This window comes from Pristiophorus japonicus, chromosome 15 (genome assembly GCF_044704955.1).
Source record: "Pristiophorus japonicus isolate sPriJap1 chromosome 15, sPriJap1.hap1, whole genome shotgun sequence".
Taxonomy (NCBI): domain Eukaryota; kingdom Metazoa; phylum Chordata; class Chondrichthyes; family Pristiophoridae; genus Pristiophorus; species Pristiophorus japonicus.
In genome coordinates this window covers 5104006-5126472 of record NC_091991.1, presented here as the reverse complement: position 1 = coordinate 5126472, position 22467 = coordinate 5104006, and the positions used below count along the sequence as shown (strand labels likewise).

At 43.5% G+C, this 22467-nt stretch overlaps 1 protein-coding gene and 3 non-coding genes across 7 annotated transcripts in view; all 4 read left to right on the top strand.

Annotated features, from left to right (window-relative positions):
- caps2 (calcyphosine 2) overlaps nt 1-22467 on the top strand; it is a 191183-nt gene that overhangs the window by 41655 nt on the left and 127061 nt on the right. The gene's annotated exons all lie outside the window — the stretch shown is intronic.
- On the top strand, nt 3239-3357 carry LOC139225962 (5S ribosomal RNA). The gene has a single exon (XR_011587188.1). It is a non-coding gene; the product is annotated as a 5S ribosomal RNA (ribosomal RNA).
- Nucleotides 10095-10213, top strand: LOC139225950 (5S ribosomal RNA). The gene has a single exon (XR_011587186.1). It is a non-coding gene; the product is annotated as a 5S ribosomal RNA (ribosomal RNA).
- LOC139225998 (5S ribosomal RNA) lies at nt 16936-17054 on the top strand. Its single transcript, XR_011587193.1, has one exon. It is a non-coding gene; the product is annotated as a 5S ribosomal RNA (ribosomal RNA).

Genomic DNA, 22467 nt, shown 5'->3' with positions numbered 1-22467 from the left:
GTTCCTATGTTCCCCTTAGAGCAGATAAGGTTAAGGGGAGATTTGATGGAGGTATTCAAAATCATGAAGGGATTTGATCGAGTAAATAAGGAGGAAGTATTTCAAGTGGCAGAAGGGTCGCTAATCAAAGAACAAAGATTTAAGGTGATTGGTAAAAGAACCAGAAGCGACATGAGGGGTAAGAAATGTTGCAGCATGTTTATAATAACCCAGAATGCTCTGCCTGAACAGGTAGTGGAAGCAGATTAGTGACAACTTTCAACAGGGAACTGGATAAATAGTTTGAAGAGGGAAAACTTGCAGAGCTATGGGAAAAGAGCAGGAGGAGTGGGACTAATTGGATCACTCTTTCAAAGAGCCGGCACAGGCACGATGGGCTGAATGGCCTCCTTCTGGGCTGTAAGATTCTGTGAAGTCACTTGTGGGTGTAGTCTATAGGCCCCCCATCAGTAGCTACACTGTAGGACAGAGTATAAATCAAAAAATAATGGCGGCTTGTCAGAAAGGTACAGCAACAACTATGGGCGATTTTAATCTTCATATTGATTGAACAAATCAAATTGGTCAGGGTAGCCTTGAGGAAGAGTTCAAAGTGTATCGAGGATGATTCCCTTGAACAGTACATTGTGTGACCAGCCAGGGAGCAGGCTATCTTAGATCTGGTACTGTGTAATGAGAAACTCATAGTAACTCATCCTCGAGGAAAGAGTGATCATAGCATGGTTTAATTTCAAATTCAGTTTGAGGGTGAGAAAGTTGGGTCTCAAACCAGTGTCCTGATCTTAAATAAAGGTGATTATAAAGGTTATGAAGGCAGAGTTGGCTAAAGTGGACTGGGAAAATAGATTAAAGTGTAAGACAGTTGATGAGCAGTGGCAGACATTTAAGGAGATATTTCATTTCTCGCAACAAAAGTATATTCCAGTGAGAAGGAAAGCCTTTAAGAGAAGGGAGAACCATCCGTGGCTAACTAAGGAAGTAAATAAAGGATAGTATCAAGTTGAAAACAATGGCAGACAATGTTGCCAACATTGATGGGAGGCCTGAGGATTTGGAAATTTTAAAAAATCAGCAAAGGATGACAAAAAAATAATAAAGAGAGAGAAGATGGGTTTTGAGAGTAAACTAGTAAGAAATATAAAAACAGATAGCAAGAGCTTCTACAGTTTTATATAAAAAGGAAGAGGGTAGCTAAGGTAAACGTTGGCTCCTTAGAGGATGAGACTGGGGAAATAATAAGAGGGAACAGGAAAATGGCAGAGACGTTGAACAAATATTTTGTATTGGTTTTCACGGTAAAAGGCACTAAAAATACCCCTATAATCGATAATCAAGAGGCTATAGGTGTGGGAGCGGACTTAAAAGATCATTATCACTACAGAAAAAGTACCCTGTAAAATAATGGAACTAAAGGTGGACAGGTCCCCTGGACCCGATGGCCTGCATCCTAGGATCTTAAAAGAAATGGCTGCAGAGATAGTGGATGCATTACTTACAATCTACCAAAATTCCCTGGAGTCTGGAAAGGTCCCAGCGGATTGGAAAACTGTAAATGTAATGCCCCTATTTAAAAAATGAGGGAGACAGAAAGCAGGAAGCTATAGACCAGTTAGCCTAACATCTGTCGTTGGGAAAATGCTGCAGTCCATTATTAAGGAAGCTGGACATTTGGAAAAGCATGATTTAATCAAGCAGAGTCAGCATGGTTTTATGAAAGGGAAATGATGTTTGACAAATTTGCTGGAGTTCTTGGAGGATGTAACGAGTAGGGTGGATAAGGGGGGACCAGTGGATGTGGTGTATTTGGATTTCCAGAAGGCATTCGATAAAGTGCCACATAGACCGTTGCTGTACATGATAAGAGCTCACGTGGCTGGGGGTAATATATTAGCATGGATAGAGGATTGGCTAACTAACATTTAGGACCGAGATGAGGAGAAACTTCTTCATTCAGAGAATTGTGAACCTGTGGAATTCTCTACCACAGAAAGTTGTTGAGGCCAGTTCGTTCGATATATTCAAAAGGGAGTTAGATGTGGCCCTTACGGCTAAAAGGATCAAGGGGTATGGAGAGAAAGCAGGAATGGGGTACTGAAGTTGCATGATCAGCCATGATCATATTGAAGACTGGTGCAGGCTCGAAGGGCCGAATGGCCTTCTCCTGAACCTACTTTGTATGTTTCTGTGTTTAACAGAAAACAGAGAGTTGGGATAAATGGGTCATTTACCGTTTGGCAAACGGTAACTAGTGGGGTGTCACAGAGATTGGTGCAGGGACCTCAACTATTTACGATCTATATTAATGACTTGGATGAAGGGACTGAGTGTAATATAGCCAAGATTGCTGATGATACAAAGCTGGGTGGGAAAGCAAATTGTGAGGAGGACACAAACAATCTGCAAAGGGATATAGATAGGCTAAGTGAGTGGGCAAAGATATGGCAGTTGGAGTATAATGTGGGAAATTGTGAGGTTATCCACTTTGGCAGGAAAAATAAAAAAGCAAAGTATTATTTAAATAGAGAAGATTACATAATGCTGCAGTACAGAGGGACCTGGGGGTCCTTGTGCATGAAACACAAAAGGTTATTATGCAGGTACAGCAAGTAATCAGGAAGGCAAATGGTATGTTGCAACGCCTTTATTGCAAGGGGGAAGGAGTATAAAAGCAGGGAAGTCCTGCTACAACTGGACAGGGTATTGGTGAGGCCACATCTGGAGTACTGCATACAGTTTTGTTCTCCTTATTTAAGGAAGGATATACTTGCACTGGAGGCAGTTGAGAGAAGGTTCACTGGGTTGATTGCCGAGATGAGGGGGTTGACTAATGAAGAAAGGTTGAGCAGGTTGGGCCTGTGCTCATTGGAGTTTCGAAGAACGAGAGGTGAAGTTCTTGAAACATATAAGATAGTGAGGGCCTGAACGAGGTGGATGCAGAGAGGATGTTTCCCCTGATGGGGGAATGTCTAAGTAGAGGGCATAGTTTGAGAATAAGGGGTAGGCCATTTAAAAGTGAGATGAGGAGGAATTTGTTGTGTGAGTGTTGTAAATGTGTGTAATTCTCTGTCCCAGAGAGCTGTGGAGGCTGGGTGATTGAATAAAGTGAAGGTGGAGAGAGGCATGTTTTTGAGCGATAAGGGAGTGAAAGGTTGTGGTCTGTGGGCGGGGACATAGAAGTGAGCACAAGAGCCAATCAGGACTGTGTGCCTTTAAGGAAAGAGAAAGTTGAGTAGTAAATGCCTACGGCCATACTAGTCTGAAAGCGCCCGATCTCGTCTGATCTCGGAAGCTAAGCAGAGTCAGGCCTGGTTAGTACTTGGATGGGAGACTGCCTGGGAATACCAGGTGCAGTAGGCTTTTGCTGCCGCCACAGCTCCACACACTCACATTGCCCTTCATCAATCACCATCCTTTCAGCTGCTCTCGCTCTCTCACATTTCTTGCTGCACATTCTCTTGCTGCTACACAAACACAACGGGGCCAACACACGGCACAAATAGCAGCACAAGGAAATAAGATAGCAACAAAAACACACAAAGCACCAAGTCTGGAAGTGAAGAGAACCAAAGCTGGCTATCTCCCACTGGCACACTACAGGTGTGACGTCCGAAATCCGGAAACCTCGTGGCTAAGGCCGTTCCGCATTCTGAGCAATTCGGATCGTCTTTGCCTGGGCCGCGGAAGGTAGATAGGTGGGGGGAGGGAGCGGTCGTTGGGGCCGACGGAGATCGGGGGTGTCGGTCGGGCCGAGGACGGAAGGGGGGTCGGATTTCAGAACATTTTCCAGTTTCCAGACAAATCCGCCACAGATCAGCCTGGTGTCCGAATTCCAGAAAACCGGATTTTGCACGTCGCATCTGTACTCTGAATGTTCAGCCACATTAATGATTGTGCAACAAAGGCCCATCCCTAATTGCCCTCGAGAAGGTGGTTGTGAGCTGCCTTCTTCAACCGCTGCTTCTTTGCAGCGGTTTGGTATGACTGAGTGGCTTGAGGCCATTTCAGAGGCCAGGTGAGAGTCAGCACATTGCTGTGGGTCTGGAGTCACGTATAGACCAGACCGGGTAAGGACGGCAGCTTTCCTTCCCTAAAGGACATTAGTGAGCCAGATGGGTTTTACCACAATCCGTTGTCATGTCACCATTACTGAGACTAGCTTTTTTTCCAGATTTATTTAATTAAAGAGACTTGGAAGTCCAGGTGCATAGATCATTAAAATGTATGGACAGGTACAAAAAATAATCAAAAAGACTAATCTAATGCTGGCCTTCATATCTGGAAGGCTAGAATACAAAGGTTGTAGAAGTTATGCTGCAGCTATACAAAGCTCTATATCAGCCAAGATCTTATTAAATGGCGGAGCAGGCTCCAGGGGCCAAATGGCCTACTCCTGCTCCTATTTAAGTCAAACATAAGAACATAAGAAATAGGAGCAGGAGTTGGCCATTTGGCCCCTCGAGCCTGCTCCGCCATTTAATCCGATCATGGCTAATCCGATCGTGGACTCGGGTCCACTTCCCTGCCCACTCCCCATAACCTGTTATTCCCTGATATGTTAAGAAACTGTCTATCTCTGTCACAAATTTATTCAATGTCCCAGCTTCAACAGTTCGCTGAGGCAGCGAATTCGACAGATTTACAACCCTCCTCATTTCAGTTTTAAATGGGCGGCCCTTATTCTAAGATTATGCCCCCTAGTTATAGTCTCCCCCATCAGTGGAAACATCCTCTCTGCATCCACCTTGTCAAGCCCCCTCATATTTGTATACGTTTCAATAAGATCACCTCTCATTCTTCTGAATTCCAATGAGTAGAGACCCAAACCTACTCAACCTACCCTCATAAATCAACCCCCTCATCTCCGGAATCAGCCTAGTGAACCTTCTCTGAACTGCCTCCAAAGCAAGTATATCCTTTTGTAAATATGGAAACCAAAACTGTACACAGAATTCCAGGTGTGGCCTCACAAATACCCTGTATAACTGTAACAAGACTTCGCTGCTTCTATACTCCACCCCCTTTGCAATAAAGGCCAAGATTCCATTGTCCTAACTGATCACTTGCTGAACCTGCATACTATCCTTTTGTGTTTCATGCACAAGTACCCCGAGGTCCCGCTGCACTGCAGCACTTTGCAATTTTTCACCATTTAAATAATAATTTGCTCTTTGATTTTTTTTTTCTGCCAAAGTGCATGACCTCACACTTTCCAACATTATACTCCACCTGCCAAAATTTTGCCCATTCACTCAGCCTGTCTATGTCCTTTTGCACATTTTTTATGTCCTTCTCACACATTGCTTTTCCTCCCATCTGTGTATTGTCAGCAAACTTGGCTACATTACACACGGTCCTTTCTTCCAAGTCGTAAATATAGAATGTAAATATTTGGGGTCCCAGCACTGATCCCTGCGGCACTCCACTAGTTACTGATTGTCAACCCAAGAATGAACCATTTATCCTGACTCTCTGTTTCCTGCTAGTTAGCCAATCCTCTTCCCATGCTAATATATTACCCCCAACCCCGTGAACCTTTATCTTGTGCAGTAACCTTTTAGGTGGCACCTTGTCAAATGCCTGCTGGAAGTCCAAATAAACCACATCCACTGGTTCCCCTTTATACACCCTCTTCATTACATCCTCAAAGAATTCCAGCAAATTTTTCAAACGTGACTTCCCCTTCATAAATCCCTGCTGACTGAATTATGCTTTTCCAAATGTCCTGCTACTACTTCTTTAATAATGGTCTCCAACATTTTCCCAATCACAGATGTTAGGCTAACTGGTCTATAGTTTCCTGCTTTTTGTTTGCCTCCTTTTTTAAGTCGAGGCATTACATTTGCAGTTTTCCAATCTGCTGGGACCTCCCCAGAATCCAGGGAACTTTGGTAAATTACAATTAGTGCATCCACTATCCCTGCCGCTGCTTCTCTTAAGACACGAGGATGTAAGCCATCAGGTCCAGGGGATTTATCTGCCTTTAGTCCCATTGTCTTACTGAGTGCCACCTCCTTAGTGATTGTGATTGTGATTGTGTTAAGTTCCTCCCCCACTATAGCCCCTTGACTATCCACTGTCGGAATATTGTTCGTGTCCTCTACCGTAAAGATTGATACAAAATATTTGTTCAGAGTTTCTGCCATCTCCACTGATTCCCTGGTCTCGTCCTCTAAGGGATCAACATTTAATTTAGCCACGCTGTTCCTTTTTGTATACCTATAGAAACTCTTGCTATCTGTTTTTATATTTCGTGCTAGTTTACTCTCATAGTTTATCTTCCCTTTCTTAATCATTTTTTTAGTCATTTCTTATGTTAGAACACACCTGGAATACTGTGTTCAGTTCTGGGAAACACACCTTAGGAAGGATATATTGGCCTTGGAGGGAGTGCAGTGTAGGTTTACCAGAATGATACCCGCACTCCAAGCGTTAAATTACGAGGGGAGATCACACAAATTAGGATTATATTCCCTGGAATTTAGTAGGTTAAGAGGTGATCTGATTAAAGTTTTCAGGATATTAAGGGGAACAGATGGGGTAGACAGAGAGAAACTGTTCCCGCTGGTTGGGGAGTCTAGGACGAGGGTCAGAGTCTAAACATTAGAGCCAGACCTTTCAGGAGTGAAATTAGGAAACACTTCTACACACAGAGAGTGGGAGAAGTTTGGAACTCCCTTCCATAATCTGCAATTGATGCCGGGTCAGTTGTTAATTTACAATTTGACATTGATAGCTTTTTGTTAACCAAAGATATAAAGGATATGGGGCAAAGGCAGGTATATGGAGTTAGGTCACAGATCAGCCATGATCCCATTGAATGGGGGAACAGGCTCCAGGGGCTAAATGGCCTACTCCTGTTCCTATGTTCCCCTTAGAGCAGATAAGGTTAAGGGGAGATTTGATGGAGGTATTCAAAATCATGAAGGGATTTGATCGAGTAAATAAGGAGGAAGTATTTCAAGTGGCAGAAGGGTCGCTAATCAAAGAACAAAGATTTAAGGTGATTGGTAAAAGAACCAGAAGCGACATGAGGGGTAAGAAATGTTGCAGCATGTTTATAATAACCCAGAATGCTCTGCCTGAACAGGTAGTGGAAGCAGATTAGTGACAACTTTCAACAGGGAACTGGATAAATAGTTTGAAGAGGGAAAACTTGCAGAGCTATGGGAAAAGAGCAGGAGGAGTGGGACTAATTGGATCACTCTTTCAAAGAGCCGGCACAGGCACGATGGGCTGAATGGCCTCCTTCTGGGCTGTAAGATTCTGTGAAGTCACTTGTGGGTGTAGTCTATAGGCCCCCCATCAGTAGCTACACTGTAGGACAGAGTATAAATCAAAAAATAATGGCGGCTTGTCAGAAAGGTACAGCAACAACTATGGGCGATTTTAATCTTCATATTGATTGAACAAATCAAATTGGTCAGGGTAGCCTTGAGGAAGAGTTCAAAGTGTATCGAGGATGATTCCCTTGAACAGTACATTGTGTGACCAGCCAGGGAGCAGGCTATCTTAGATCTGGTACTGTGTAATGAGAAACTCATAGTAACTCATCCTCGAGGAAAGAGTGATCATAGCATGGTTTAATTTCAAATTCAGTTTGAGGGTGAGAAAGTTGGGTCTCAAACCAGTGTCCTGATCTTAAATAAAGGTGATTATAAAGGTTATGAAGGCAGAGTTGGCTAAAGTGGACTGGGAAAATAGATTAAAGTGTAAGACAGTTGATGAGCAGTGGCAGACATTTAAGGAGATATTTCATTTCTCGCAACAAAAGTATATTCCAGTGAGAAGGAAAGCCTTTAAGAGAAGGGAGAACCATCCGTGGCTAACTAAGGAAGTAAATAAAGGATAGTATCAAGTTGAAAACAATGGCAGACAATGTTGCCAACATTGATGGGAGGCCTGAGGATTTGGAAATTTTAAAAAATCAGCAAAGGATGACAAAAAAATAATAAAGAGAGAGAAGATGGGTTTTGAGAGTAAACTAGTAAGAAATATAAAAACAGATAGCAAGAGCTTCTACAGTTTTATATAAAAAGGAAGAGGGTAGCTAAGGTAAACGTTGGCTCCTTAGAGGATGAGACTGGGGAAATAATAAGAGGGAACAGGAAAATGGCAGAGACGTTGAACAAATATTTTGTATTGGTTTTCACGGTAAAAGGCACTAAAAATACCCCTATAATCGATAATCAAGAGGCTATAGGTGTGGGAGCGGACTTAAAAGATCATTATCACTACAGAAAAAGTACCCTGTAAAATAATGGAACTAAAGGTGGACAGGTCCCCTGGACCCGATGGCCTGCATCCTAGGATCTTAAAAGAAATGGCTGCAGAGATAGTGGATGCATTACTTACAATCTACCAAAATTCCCTGGAGTCTGGAAAGGTCCCAGCGGATTGGAAAACTGTAAATGTAATGCCCCTATTTAAAAAATGAGGGAGACAGAAAGCAGGAAGCTATAGACCAGTTAGCCTAACATCTGTCGTTGGGAAAATGCTGCAGTCCATTATTAAGGAAGCTGGACATTTGGAAAAGCATGATTTAATCAAGCAGAGTCAGCATGGTTTTATGAAAGGGAAATGATGTTTGACAAATTTGCTGGAGTTCTTGGAGGATGTAACGAGTAGGGTGGATAAGGGGGGACCAGTGGATGTGGTGTATTTGGATTTCCAGAAGGCATTCGATAAAGTGCCACATAGACCGTTGCTGTACATGATAAGAGCTCACGTGGCTGGGGGTAATATATTAGCATGGATAGAGGATTGGCTAACTAACATTTAGGACCGAGATGAGGAGAAACTTCTTCATTCAGAGAATTGTGAACCTGTGGAATTCTCTACCACAGAAAGTTGTTGAGGCCAGTTCGTTCGATATATTCAAAAGGGAGTTAGATGTGGCCCTTACGGCTAAAAGGATCAAGGGGTATGGAGAGAAAGCAGGAATGGGGTACTGAAGTTGCATGATCAGCCATGATCATATTGAAGACTGGTGCAGGCTCGAAGGGCCGAATGGCCTTCTCCTGAACCTACTTTGTATGTTTCTGTGTTTAACAGAAAACAGAGAGTTGGGATAAATGGGTCATTTACCGTTTGGCAAACGGTAACTAGTGGGGTGTCACAGAGATTGGTGCAGGGACCTCAACTATTTACGATCTATATTAATGACTTGGATGAAGGGACTGAGTGTAATATAGCCAAGATTGCTGATGATACAAAGCTGGGTGGGAAAGCAAATTGTGAGGAGGACACAAACAATCTGCAAAGGGATATAGATAGGCTAAGTGAGTGGGCAAAGATATGGCAGTTGGAGTATAATGTGGGAAATTGTGAGGTTATCCACTTTGGCAGGAAAAATAAAAAAGCAAAGTATTATTTAAATAGAGAAGATTACATAATGCTGCAGTACAGAGGGACCTGGGGGTCCTTGTGCATGAAACACAAAAGGTTATTATGCAGGTACAGCAAGTAATCAGGAAGGCAAATGGTATGTTGCAACGCCTTTATTGCAAGGGGGAAGGAGTATAAAAGCAGGGAAGTCCTGCTACAACTGGACAGGGTATTGGTGAGGCCACATCTGGAGTACTGCATACAGTTTTGTTCTCCTTATTTAAGGAAGGATATACTTGCACTGGAGGCAGTTGAGAGAAGGTTCACTGGGTTGATTGCCGAGATGAGGGGGTTGACTAATGAAGAAAGGTTGAGCAGGTTGGGCCTGTGCTCATTGGAGTTTCGAAGAACGAGAGGTGAAGTTCTTGAAACATATAAGATAGTGAGGGCCTGAACGAGGTGGATGCAGAGAGGATGTTTCCCCTGATGGGGGAATGTCTAAGTAGAGGGCATAGTTTGAGAATAAGGGGTAGGCCATTTAAAAGTGAGATGAGGAGGAATTTGTTGTGTGAGTGTTGTAAATGTGTGTAATTCTCTGTCCCAGAGAGCTGTGGAGGCTGGGTGATTGAATAAAGTGAAGGTGGAGAGAGGCATGTTTTTGAGCGATAAGGGAGTGAAAGGTTGTGGTCTGTGGGCGGGGACATAGAAGTGAGCACAAGAGCCAATCAGGACTGTGTGCCTTTAAGGAAAGAGAAAGTTGAGTAGTAAATGCCTACGGCCATACTAGTCTGAAAGCGCCCGATCTCGTCTGATCTCGGAAGCTAAGCAGAGTCAGGCCTGGTTAGTACTTGGATGGGAGACTGCCTGGGAATACCAGGTGCAGTAGGCTTTTGCTGCCGCCACAGCTCCACACACTCACATTGCCCTTCATCAATCACCATCCTTTCAGCTGCTCTCGCTCTCTCACATTTCTTGCTGCACATTCTCTTGCTGCTACACAAACACAACGGGGCCAACACACGGCACAAATAGCAGCACAAGGAAATAAGATAGCAACAAAAACACACAAAGCACCAAGTCTGGAAGTGAAGAGAACCAAAGCTGGCTATCTCCCACTGGCACACTACAGGTGTGACGTCCGAAATCCGGAAACCTCGTGGCTAAGGCCGTTCCGCATTCTGAGCAATTCGGATCGTCTTTGCCTGGGCCGCGGAAGGTAGATAGGTGGGGGGAGGGAGCGGTCGTTGGGGCCGACGGAGATCGGGGGTGTCGGTCGGGCCGAGGACGGAAGGGGGGTCGGATTTCAGAACATTTTCCAGTTTCCAGACAAATCCGCCACAGATCAGCCTGGTGTCCGAATTCCAGAAAACCGGATTTTGCACGTCGCATCTGTACTCTGAATGTTCAGCCACATTAATGATTGTGCAACAAAGGCCCATCCCTAATTGCCCTCGAGAAGGTGGTTGTGAGCTGCCTTCTTCAACCGCTGCTTCTTTGCAGCGGTTTGGTATGACTGAGTGGCTTGAGGCCATTTCAGAGGCCAGGTGAGAGTCAGCACATTGCTGTGGGTCTGGAGTCACGTATAGACCAGACCGGGTAAGGACGACAGCTTTCCTTCCCTAAAGGACATTAGTGAGCCAGATGGGGTTTTACCACAATCCATTGTCATGTCACCATTACTGAGACTAGCTTTTTATTCCAGATTTATTTAATTAACAAAGAGACTTGGAAGTCCAGGGACTTAGATCATTAAAATGTATGGACAGGTACAAAAAATAATCAAAAAGACTAATCTAACGCTGGCCTTTATATCTGGAGTGCTAGAATACAAAGGGTGTAGAAGTTATGCTGCAACTATACAAAGCCCTGTATCAGCCATGATCTTATTAAATGGCGGAGCAGGCTCGAGGTGCCAAATGGCCTACTCCTGCTCCTATTTAAGTAGAACATAAGAACATAAGAAATAGGAGCAGGAGTAGGCCATTTGGCCCCTCGAGCCTGCTCCGCCATTTAATACGATCATGGACTCGGGTCCACTTCCCTGCCCGCTCCCCATAACCCCTTATTCCCTTAACGGTTAAGAAACTGTCTATCTCTGTCATAAATTTATTCAATGTCCCAGCTTCATCAGTTCACTGAGGCAGCGAAATCGACAGATTTACAATCCTCCTCATTTCTGTTTTAAATGGGCAGCCCTTATTCTAAGATTATGCCCCCTAGTTATAGTCTCCCCCATCAGTGGAAACATCCTCTCTGCATCCACCTTGTCAAGCCCCCTCATAATGTTTTACGTTTTAATAAGATCACCTCTCATTCTTCTGAATTCCAATGAGTAGAGGCCCAAACCTACTCAACCTACCCTCATAAATCAACCCCCTCATCTCCGGAATCAGCCTAGTGAACCTTCTCTGAACTGCCTCCAAAGCAAGTATATCCTTTTGTAAAAAAGGAAACCAAAACTGTACACAGAATTCCAGGTGTGGCCTCACCAATACCCTGTATTACTGTAACAAGACTTCGCTGCTTCTATACTCCACCCCCTTTGCAATAAAGGCCAAGATTCCACTGGCCTTCCTGATCATTTGCTGTACCTGCATACTATCCTTTGTGTTTCATGCACAATTACCCCCAGGTCCCGCTGTACTGGAGCACTTTGCAATTTTTCACCATTTAAATAATAACTTGCTCATTGATTTTTTTTTCTGCCAAAGTGCATGACCTCACACTTCCCAACATTATACTCCACCTGCCAAAATTTTGCCCACTCATTCAGCTTGTCTTTGTCCTTTTGCAGATTTTTTATGTCCTTCTCACACATTGCATTTCGTCCCATTTGTGTATTGTCAGCAAACTTGGCTACGTTACACACGGTCCTTTCTTCTCAGTCATTAATATAGGTTGTAAATAGTTGGGGTCCCAGCACTGATCCCTGCCGCAGTCCACTAGTTACTGATTGCCAACCCGAGAAGGAACCATTTATCCCGACTCTCTGTTTTCTGCTAGTTAGCCAATCCTCTATCCATGGTAATATATTACACCCAACCCCTTTATCTTGTGCAGTAACCTTTTATGTGGCACCTTGTCAAATGCCTTCTGGAAGTCCAAATACACCACATCCACTGGTTCCCCTTTATCCACCCTCTTCGTTACATCCTCAAAGAATTCCAGCAAATTTTCAAACATGACTTCCCCTTCATAAATCCATGCTGACTGAATTATGCTTTTCCAGATGTCCTGCTACTGCTTCTTTAATAATGGTCTCCAACATTTTCCCAACCACAGATGTTAGGCTAACTAGTCTATAGTTTCCTGCTTTTGGTTTGCCTCCTTTTTTAAATCGAGGCATTACATTTGTAGTTTTCCAATCTGCTGGGACCTCCCCAGAATCCAGCGAATTTTGGTAAATTACAACCAATGCATCCACTATCCCTGCCGCTACTTCTCTGAAGACCCTAGAATGCAAGCCATCAGGTCCAGGGGATTTATCTGCCTTTAGTCCCATTATCTTACTAAATACCACCTCCTTCGTGATTATGATTGTGTTAAGTTCCTCCCCCCCCCCCCCCCTATAGCCCCATGACTATCCACTGTCGGAATATTGTTCGTGTCCTCTACCGTAAGGATTGATACAAAATATTCTGCCATCTCCATGTTCCCCATTACTAATTCCGCGGTCTCGTCCTCTAAGGGACCAACATTTACTTTAGCCACTCTTTTCCTTTTTGTATACCTATAGAAACTCTTGCTATCTGTTTTTATATTTCGTGCTAGTTTACTCTCATAGTCTAACTTCCCTTTCTTAATCATTTTTTTAGTCTTTTCTTATGTTAGACCACACCTTAAATACTGTGTTCAGTTCTGGGAAGCACACCTTAGGAAGGATATATTGGCCTTGGAGGGAGTGCAGTGTAGGTTTACCAGAATGATACCCGCACTCCAAGGGTTAAATTACGAGGGGAGATTACACAAATTAGGTTTGTATTCCCTGGAATTTAGTAGGTTAAGAGGTGATCTGATTAAAGTTTTCAGGATATTAAGGGGAACAGATGGGGTGGACAGAGAGAAACTGTTCCCGCTGGTTGGGGAGTCTAGGACGAGGGTCAGAGTCTAAACATTAGAGTCAGACCTTTCAGGAGTGAAATTAGGAAACACTTCTACACACAGAGGGTGAGAGAAGTTTGGAACTCCCTTCCATATTCTGCAATTGATGCCGGGTCAGTTGTTAATTTACAATTTGACATTGATAGCTTTTTGTTGACCAAAGATATAAAAGGATATGGGGCAAAGGCAGGTATATGGAGTTAGGTCACAGATCAGCCACGATCCCATTGAATGGGGGAACAGGCTCCAGGGGCTAAGTGGCCTACTCCTGTTCCTCTGCTCCCCTTAGAGCAGATAAGGTTAAGGGGAGATTTGATAGAGGTATTCAAAATCATGAAGGGATTTGATCGAGTAAATAAGGAGAAAGTATTTCAAGTGGCAGAAGGGTCGCTAATCAAAGAACAAAGATTTAAGGTGATTGGTAAAAGAACCAGAAGCGACATGAGGGGTAAGAAATGTTGCAGCGTGTTTATAATAACCCAGAATGCTCTGCTTGAACAGGTAGTGGAAGCAGATTAGTGACAACTTTCAACAGGGAACTGGATAAATAGTTTGAAGAGGGAAAACTTTAGAGCTATGGGAAAAGAGCAGGAGGAGTGGGACTAATTGGATCGCTCTTTCAAAGAGCCGGCACAGGCACGATGGGCTGAATGGCCTCCTTCTGTGCTGTAAGATTCTGTGAAGTCACTTGTGGGCGTAGTCTATAGGCCCCCCATCAGTAGCTACACTGTAGGACAGAGTATAAATCAAAAAATAATGGCGGCTTGTAAGAAAGGTACAGCAACAACTATGGGCGATTTTAATCTTCATATTGATTGAACAAATCAAATTGGTCAGGGTAGCCTTGAGGAAGAGTTCAAAGTGTATCGAGGATGATTCCCTTGAACAGTACGTTGTGTGACCAGCCAGGGAGCAGGCTATCTTAGATCTGGTACTGTGTAATGAGAAACTCATAGTACCTCATCCTTGAGGAAAGAGTGATCATAGCATGGTTTAATTTCAAATTCAGTTTGAGGGTGAGAAAGTTGGGTCTCAAACCAGTGTCCTGATCTTAAATAAAGGTGATTATAAAGGTATGAAGGCAGAGTTGGCTAAAGTGGACTGGGAAAATAGATTAAAGTGTAAGACAGTTGATGAGCAGTGGCAGACATTTAAGGAGATATTTCATTTCTCGCAACAAAAGTATATTCCAGTGAGAAGGAAAGCCTTTAAGAGAAGGGAGAACCATCCGTGGCTAACTAAGGAAGTAAATAAAGGATGGTATCAAGTTGAAAACAATGGCAGACAATGTTGCCAACATTAATGGGAGGCCTGAGGATTTGGAAATTTTAAAAAATCAGCAAAGGACGACAAAAAAATAATAAAGAGAGAGAAGATGGGTTTTGAGAGTAAACTAGTAAGAAATATAAAAACAGATAGCAAGAGCTTCTACAGTTTTATATAAAAAGGAAGAGGGTAGCTAAGGTAAACAAACGTTGGCTCCTTAGAGGATGAGACTGGGGAAATAATAAGAGGGAACAGGAAAATGGCAGAGACGTTGAACAAATATTTTGTATTGGTTTTCACGGTAAAAGGCACTAAAAATACCCCTATAATCGATAATCAAGAGGCTATAGGTGTGGGAGCGGACTTAAAAGATCACTATCACTACAGAAAACGTACTCTGTAAAATAATGGAACTAAAGGTGGACAGGTCCCCTGGACCCGATGGCCTGCATCCTAGGATCTTAAAAGAAATGGCTGCAGAGATAGTGGATGCATTACTTACAATCTACCAAAATTCCCTGGAGTCTGGAAAGGTCCCAGCGGATTGGAAAACTGTAAATGTAATGCCCCTATTTAAAAAATGAGGGAGACAGAAAGCAGGAAGCTATAGACCAGTTAGCCTAACATCTGTCGTTGGGAAAATGCTACAGTCCATTATTAAGGAAGCTGGACATTTGGAAAAGCATGATTTAATCAAGCAGAGTCAGCATGGTTTTATGAAAGGGAAATGATGTTTGACAAATTTGCTGGAGTTCTTGGAGGATGTAATGAGCAGGGTGGATAAGGGGGGACCAGTGGATGTGGTGTATTTGGATTTCCAGAAGGCATTCGATAAGGTGCCACATAGACCGTTGCTGTACATGATAAGAGCTCACGGGGCTGGGGGTAATATATTAGCATGGATAGAGGATTGGCTAACTAACATTTAGGACCGAGATGAGGAGAAACTTCTTCATTCAGAGAATTGTGAACCTGTGGAATTCTCTACCACAGAAAGTTGTTGAGGCCAGTTCGTTCGATATATTCAAAAGGGAGTTAGATGTGGCCCTTACGGCTAAAAGGATCAAGGGGTATGGAGAGAAAGCAGGAATGGGGTACTGAAGTTGCATGATCAGCCATGATCATATTGAAGACTGGTGCAGGCTCGAAGGGCCGAATGGCCTTCTCCTGAACCTACTTTGTATGTTTCTGTGTTTAACAGAAAACAGAGAGTTGGGATAAATGGGTCATTTACCGTTTGGCAAACGGTAACTAGTGGGGTGTCACAGAGATTGGTGCAGGGACCTCAACTATTTACGATCTATATTAATGACTTGGATGAAGGGACTGAGTGTAATATAGCCAAGATTGCTGATGATACAAAGCTGGGTGGGAAAGCAAATTGTGAGGAGGACACAAACAATCTGCAAAGGGATATAGATAGGCTAAGTGAGTGGGCAAAGATATGGCAGTTGGAGTATAATGTGGGAAATTGTGAGGTTATCCACTTTGGCAGGAAAAATAAAAAAGCAAAGTATTATTTAAATAGAGAAGATTACATAATGCTGCAGTACAGAGGGACCTGGGGGTCCTTGTGCATGAAACACAAAAGGTTATTATGCAGGTACAGCAAGTAATCAGGAAGGCAAATGGTATGTTGCAACGCCTTTATTGCAAGGGGGAAGGAGTATAAAAGCAGGGAAGTCCTGCTACAACTGGACAGGGTATTGGTGAGGCCACATCTGGAGTACTGCATACAGTTTTGTTCTCCTTATTTAAGGAAGGATATACTTGCACTGGAGGCAGTTGAGAGAAGGTTCACTGGGTTGATTGCCGAGATGAGGGGGTTGACTAATGAAGAAAGGTTGAGCAGGTTGGGCCTGTGCTCATTGGAGTTTCGAAGAACGAGAGGTGAAATTCTTGAAACATATAAGATAGTGAGGGCCTGAACGAGGTGGATGCAGAGAGGATGTTTCCCCTGATGGGGGAATGTCTAAGTAGAGGGCATAGTTTGAGAATAAGGGGTAGGCCATTTAAAAGTGAGATGAGGAGGAATTTGTTGTGTGAGTGTTGTAAATGTGTGTAATTCTCTGTCCCAGAGAGCTGTGGAGGCTGGGTGATTGAATAAAGTGAAGGTGGAGAGAGGCATGTTTTTGAGCGATAAGGGAGTGAAAGGTTGTGGTCTGTGGGCGGGGACATAGAAGTGAGCACAAGAGCCAATCAGGACTGTGTGCCTTTAAGGAAAGAGAAAGTTGAACAGCAAATGCCTACAGCCATACTAGTCTGAAAGCGCCCGATCTCGTCTGATCTCGGAAGCTAAGCAGAGTCAGGCCTGGTTAGTACTTGGATGGGAGACTGCCTGGGAATACCAGGTGCAGTAGGCTTTTGCTGCCGCCACAGCTCCACACACTCACACTGCCCTTCATCAATCACCATCCTTTCAGCTGCTCTCGCTCTCTCACATTTCTTGCTGCACATTCTCTTGCTGCTACACAAACACAACGGGGCCAACACACGGCACAAATAGCAGCACAAGGAAATAAGATAGCAACAAAAACACACAAAGCACCAAGTCTGGAAGTGAAGAGAACCAAAGCTGGCTATCTCCCACTGGCACACTACAGGTGTGACGTCCGAAATCCGGAAACCTCGTGGCCAAGGCCGTTCCGCATTCTGAGCAATTCGGATCGTCTTTGCCTGGGCCGCGGAAGGTAGATAGGTGGGGGGAGGGTGCGGTCGTTGGGGCCGACGGAGATCGGGGGTGTCGGTCGGGCCGAGGACGGAAGGGGGGTCGGATTTCAGAACATTTTCCAGTTTCCAGACAAATCCGCCACAGATCAGCCTGGTGTCCGAAATCCAGAAAACCGGATTTTGCACGTCGCATCTGTACTCTGAATGTTCAGCCACATTAATGATTGTGCAACAAAGGCCCATCCCTAATTGCCCTCGAGAAGGTGGTTGTGAGCTGCCTTCTTCAACCGCTGCTTCTTTGCAGCGGTTTGGTATGACTGAGTGGCTTGAGGCCATTTCAGAGGCCAGGTGAGAGTCAGCACATTGCTGTGGGTCTGGAGTCACGTATAGACCAGACCGGGTAAGGACGGCAGCTTTCCTTCCCTAAAGGACATTAGTGAGCCAGATGGGGTTTTACCACAATCCGTTGTCATGTCACCATTATTGAGACTAGCTTTTTTTCCAGATTTATTTAATTAAAGAGACTTGGAAGTCCAGGTGCATAGATCATTAAAATGTATGGACAGCTACAAACAATAATCAAAAAGACTAATCTAATGCTGGCCTTCATATCTGGAAGGCTAGAATACAAAGGGTGTAGAAGTTATGCTGCAGCTATACAAAGCTCTATATCAGCCAAGATCTTATTAAATGGCGGAGCAGGCTCCAGGGGCCAAATGGCCTACTCCTGCTCCTATTTAAGTCAAACATAAGAACATAAGAAATAGGAGCAGGAGTTGGCCATTTGGCCCCTCGAGCCTGCTCCGCCATTTAATCCGATCATGGCTAATCCGATCGTGGACTCGGGTCCACTTCCCTGCCCACTCCCCATAACCTGTTATTCCCTGATATGTTAAGAAACTGTCTATCTCTGTCACAAATTTATTCAATGTCCCAGCTTCAACAGTTCGCTGAGGCAGCGAATTCGACAGATTTACAACCCTCCTCATTTCAGTTTTAAATGGGCGGCCCTTATTCTAAGATTATGCCCCCTAGTTATAGTCTCCCCCATCAGTGGAAACATCCTCTCTGCATCCACCTTGTCAAGCCCCCTCATATTTGTATACGTTTCAATAAGATCACCTCTCATTCTTCTGAATTCCAATGAGTAGAGACCCAAACCTACTCAACCTACCCTCATAAATCAACCCCCTCATCTCCGGAATCAGCCTAGTGAACCTTCTCTGAACTGCCTCCAAAGCAAGTATATCCTTTTGTAAATATGGAAACCAAAACTGTACACAGAATTCCAGGTGTGGCCTCACAAATACCCTGTATAACTGTAACAAGACTTCGCTGCTTCTATACTCCACCCCCTTTGCAATAAAGGCCAAGATTCCATTGTCCTAACTGATCACTTGCTGAACCTGCATACTATCCTTTTGTGTTTCATGCACAAGTACCCCGAGGTCCCGCTGCACTGCAGCACTTTGCAATTTTTCACCATTTAAATAATAATTTGCTCTTTGATTTTTTTTTTCTGCCAAAGTGCATGACCTCACACTTTCCAACATTATACTCCACCTGCCAAAATTTTGCCCATTCACTCAGCCTGTCTATGTCCTTTTGCACATTTTTTATGTCCTTCTCACACATTGCTTTTCCTCCCATCTGTGTATTGTCAGCAAACTTGGCTACATTACACACGGTCCTTTCTTCCAAGTCGTAAATATAGAATGTAAATATTTGGGGTCCCAGCACTGATCCCTGCGGCACTCCACTAGTTACTGATTGTCAACCCAAGAATGAACCATTTATCCTGACTCTCTGTTTCCTGCTAGTTAGCCAATCCTCTTCCCATGCTAATATATTACCCCCAACCCCGTGAACCTTAATCTTGTGCAGTAACCTTTTAGGTGGCACCTTGTCAAATGCCTGCTGGAAGTCCAAATAAACCACATCCACTGGTTCCCCTTTATACACCCTCTTCATTACATCCTCAAAGAATTCCAGCAAATTTTTCAAACGTGACTTCCCCTTCATAAATCCCTGCTGACTGAATTATGCTTTTCCAAATGTCCTGCTACTACTTCTTTAATAATGGTCTCCAACATTTTCCCAATCACAGATGTTAGGCTAACTGGTCTATAGTTTCCTGCTTTCTGTCTCCCTCATTTTTTAAATAGGGGCATTACATTTGCAGTTTTCCAATCTGCTGGGACCTCCCCAGAATCCAGGCAACTTTGGTAAATTACAATTAGTGCATCCACTATCCCTGCCGCTGCTTCTCTTAAGACACGAGGATGTAAGCCATCAGGTCCAGGGGATTTATCTGCCTTTAGTCCCATTGTCTTACTGAGTGCCACCTCCTTAGTGATTGTGATTGTGATTGTGTTAAGTTCCTCCCCCACTATAGCCCCTTGACTATCCACTGTCGGAATATTGTTCGTGTCCTCTACCGTAAAGATTGATACAAAATATTTGTTCAGAGTTTCTGCCATCTCCACTGATTCCCTGGTCTCGTCCTCTAAGGGATCAACATTTACTTGAGCCACGCTGTTCCTTTTTGTATACCTATAGAAACTCTTGCTATCTGTTTTTATATTTCGTGCTAGTTTACTCTCATAGTTTATCTTCCCTTTCTTAATCATTTTTTTAGTCATTTCTTATGTTAGAACACACCTGGAATACTGTGTTCAGTTCTGGGAAACACACCTTAGGAAGGATATATTGGCCTTGGAGGGAGTGCAGTGTAGGTTTACCAGAATGATACCGGCACTCCAAGCGTTAAATTACGAGGGGAGATCACACAAATTAGGATTATATTCCCTGGAATTTAGTAGGTTAAGAGGTGATCTGATTAAAGTTTTCAGGATATTAAGGGGAACAGATGGGGTAGACAGAGAGAAACTGTTCCCGCTGGTTGGGGAGTCTAGGACGAGGGTCAGAGTCTAAACATTCGAGCCAGACCTTTCAGGAGTGAAATTCGGAAACACTTCTACACACAGAGAGTGGGAGAAGTTTGGAACTCCCTTCCATAATCTGCAATTGATGCCGGGTCAGTTGTTAATTTACAATTTGACATTGATAGCTTTTTGTTAACCAAAGATATAAAGGATATGGGGCAAAGGCAGGTATATGGAGTTAGGTCACAGATCAGCCATGATCCCATTGAATGGGGGAACAGGCTCCAGGGGCTAAATGGCCTACTCCTGTTCCTATGTTCCCCTTAGAGCAGATAAGGTTAAGGGGAGATTTGATGGAGGTATTCAAAATCATGAAGGGATTTGATCGAGTAAATAAGGAGGAAGTATTTCAAGTGGCAGAAGGGTCGCTAATCAAAGAACAAAGATTTAAGGTGATTGGTAAAAGAACCAGAAGCGACATGAGGGGTAAGAAATGTTGCAGCATGTTTATAATAACCCAGAATGCTCTGCCTGAACAGGTAGTGGAAGCAGATTAGTGACAACTTTCAACAGGGAACTGGATAAATAGTTTGAAGAGGGAAAACTTGCAGAGCTATGGGAAAAGAGCAGGAGGAGTGGGACTAATTGGATCACTCTTTCAAAGAGCCGGCACAGGCACGATGGGCTGAATGGCCTCCTTCTGGGCTGTAAGATTCTGTGAAGTCACTTGTGGGTGTAGTCTATAGGCCCCCCATCAGTAGCTACACTAGGACAGAGTATAAATCAAAAAATAATGGCGGCTTGTCAGAAAGGTACAGCAACAACTATGGGCGATTTTAATCTTCATATTGATTGAACAAATCAAATTGGTCAGGGTAGCCTTGAGGAAGAGTTCAAAGTGTATCGAGGATGATTCCCTTGAACAGTACGTTGTGTGACCAGCCAGGGAGCAGGCTATCTTAGATCTGGTACTGTGTAATGAGAAACTCATAGTAACTCATCCTCGAGGAAAGAGTGATCATAGCATGGTTTAATTTCAAATTCAGTTTGAGGGTGAGAAAGTTGGGTCTCAAACCAGTGTCCTGATCTTAAATAAAGGTGATTATAAAGGTTATGAAGGCAGAGTTGGCTAAAGTGGACTGGGAAAATAGATTAAAGTGTAAGACAGTTGATGAGCAGTGGCAGACATTTAAGGAGATATTTCATTTCTCGCAACAAAAGTATATTCCAGTGAGAAGGAAAGCCTTTAAGAGAAGGGAGAACCATCCGTGGCTAACTAAGGAAGTAAATAAAGGATAGTATCAAGTTGAAAACAATGGCAGACAATGTTGCCAACATTGATGGGAGGCCTGAGGATTTGGAAATTTTAAAAAATCAGCAAAGGATGACAAAAAAATAATAAAGAGAGAGAAGATGGGTTTTGAGAGTAAACTAGTAAGAAATATAAAAACAGATAGCAAGAGCTTCTACAGTTTTATATAAAAAGGAAGAGGGTAGCTAAGGTAAACGTTGGCTCCTTAGAGGATGAGACTGGGGAAATAATAAGAGGGAACAGGAAAATGGCAGAGACGTTGAACAAATATTTTGTATTGGTTTTCACGGTAAAAGGCACTAAAAATACCCCTATAATCGATAATCAAGAGGCTATAGGTGTGGGAGCGGACTTAAAAGATCATTATCACTACAGAAAAAGTACCCTGTAAAATAATGGAACTAAAGGTGGACAGGTCCCCTGGACCCGATGGCCTGCATCCTAGGATCTTAAAAGAAATGGCTGCAGAGATAGTGGATGCATTACTTACAATCTACCAAAATTCCCTGGAGTCTGGAAAGGTCCCAGCGGATTGGAAAACTGTAAATGTAATGCCCCTATTTAAAAAATGAGGGAGACAGAAAGTAGGAAGCTATAGACCAGTTAGCCTAACATCTGTCGTTGGGAAAATGCTGCAGTCCATTATTAAGGAAGCTGGACATTTGGAAAAGCATGATTTAATCAAGCAGAGTCAGCATGGTTTTATGAAAGGGAAATGATGTTTGACAAATTTGCTGGAGTTCTTGGAGGATGTAACGAGTAGGGTGGATAAGGGGGGACCAGTGGATGTGGTGTATTTGGATTTCCAGAAGGCATTCGATAAAGTGCCACATAGACCGTTGCTGTACATGATAAGAGCTCACGTGGCTGGGGGTAATATATTAGCATGGATAGAGGATTGGCTAACTA